We start from the raw sequence: 2,193 nt of genomic DNA, 5'->3' as shown, positions 1-2,193 counted from the left end.
TTTTGTGCTTCTTGTGGATTTTTATGTTATAAAAATCTTGTGGATTTTTATGTCCACTTCAGTGGACACTAATGCATCATAAAATACACCATCAACTACTGGCCATCAGCTGCAAATGCAAGAAATTATTTTTGTTAAATCCAATATAGCCGGCAGACAAAAAAGCATGCCGACCGACCCGGTCCCTCCTACTGTAGACGACTCCGCAAATAAAAAAAATCATATTGTGACATCAGATAACCTCTAAAGAACAATACTACTGATGTATTTTTCAAATAACTTTGTATTTGGAGAAAATTACAATTGATCACCTAAAAAAATATAATATATATACATATGTTTTTTTTTTACAAAAAAAATTTTCCTACCTTTTTTTTAATGCCTTAAGGAAATAAAAAAAAAAATCCTGAAACAAAGGATCATAATTCATGCATAAAAGGGTTAATCTTACAATTCAGGAAGATGAATTCTACTTCTCCAAAAACAGAGTTTTGGAGAAAGATGAGTCAAAGTTCATCAATTGCTTGATAAACAGTGAATCAATCATTTCCAAAGCTGCTGTTCAATCCATTTAGAAGTCAAACGATGTCGATGATGACTTGCAAAAGTTTCAGCCTAGCATCAGAAAGAGGAAGGAAGAGGATTTAAGAGCTTTTTAACGTGGCATGGTGTTGGTGCAAGATGGGCTCCTATTACAGAAACTACTGATGTACTGATATTTAATGTGCCATAAGAAATGAATAAAGAGGGAGTGACATCGCCTCTGGTGTGTTGAGCCCTTGATGAGAAAAGGCCTCCAGTTTGTGTGCTGCCAGCATGGTTTTTAAAAGAGTTGACTAGAAGGCAAAGAATTCAAAACTCTGAGGTATTCTTTGAGATCACTGTCCTGGTTCAATGGTCAAAGCTTTGGGTTCCTTTCACACAGCACAATACTTTCTTCTGGGATTTTCCAATTCTTCAATGAATCCACCTTGCCACTCCACTGGGGCTGGGCAATAAATCGATTTTATTTATTAATCAAATGAGCTGTTTATGAAGATTTAATTTTTATCTGTGCACTCACTGGGGTTTGGTAGTTCAGACTGATGTCAGCCCACCTGGGGCCTATCATCTTGCTTAAAAAGCATATTTTAAATCTTATGTTTATTTGGACTTTGAATTTAGATCAACTCCCTTAAGAGATTATTAAAATGATAGCAAGTTTTGGAAAATATTTTCTGCCATTTGTAATTTTCTTTAGGAAAAGAAAGGAAGAAAAAGAAAATTAAAATCAGATCTGGTGTAAAGAAATTTGAGATTTTACTTTAAAGCCATATCATCCAGCTTTACCCTCCAGTGTGGGAAGTTTCCAGTGCCGGCAAAGCATCCCCAACATCACCATGCCTTCATAGAGGACTGGTGTTTTTTTTAAAGTTCTCCATTGCTCCATTTGTCTGGAGGAGGGAGACAAAGGTCTCAAAAGTTTCCAACTAATCACACCGCATAACAGAGTCACAAAGCCTCTTTGATTTATTTATATAGTTGAGTCAAATTTAAGCTGATTTTCATTGTGCTTTTGGGTAAACAGTCTGGGAAATTAGCCCTTCAGATTTAATAACTGCCTTACTGTGGAGACTGAAACTGCAGTGGCTGCTGCCACCAAGTCTTGCTGTACGCCTTCTTTTGGCGTCAGTTAAGGGTTTCTGACCACTTGCTTTCTCAGGAATCTGCTGGCAATCATTGATGGCTTCCTGTCTCTGCCACTCCGGGTTGTGCAGCCACTGTCCCATCCACGCCTCTCACTGCGTCTCAAGGAATGTTAATTAACTTTTTGCATGATTTTCTTGGTGTGAATTGGTCTTTGAGCTCTATTCTCTTGACTTTGCCATATTTCTAATGTCTCAGCAGTCCAGGTATTTTGTGGGTTCCGTCTATAGCAGAGCCAATTCAGTCAATAAAGCTGTTGAATGGTTGCATCAGGTGACACACCACATTTGCAAATGTGTGCTTTGATTAAGAATGAAAAACTTTTCAGACTATAGTCATCACTGAAAGTAGAATTTAGTGATGAATATGGATTAAATACTTTACTAGTTTTATCTCACTATTTATTGCAAACTTGAATGATTCTGAATTTTACTCAGTCATGCACTTTGCAGTCAGGGTTGAATGTTTTAGTCACAACTCTATGCCTTGAACAATTTATGATGTTAT

Source organism: Poecilia reticulata, chromosome 4, assembly GCF_904066995.2.
Source record: "Poecilia reticulata chromosome 4, P_reticulata-male-v2, whole genome shotgun sequence".
Classification (NCBI taxonomy): domain Eukaryota; kingdom Metazoa; phylum Chordata; class Actinopteri; order Cyprinodontiformes; family Poeciliidae; genus Poecilia; species Poecilia reticulata.
Note: the sequence above shows the minus strand (reverse complement) of the source record.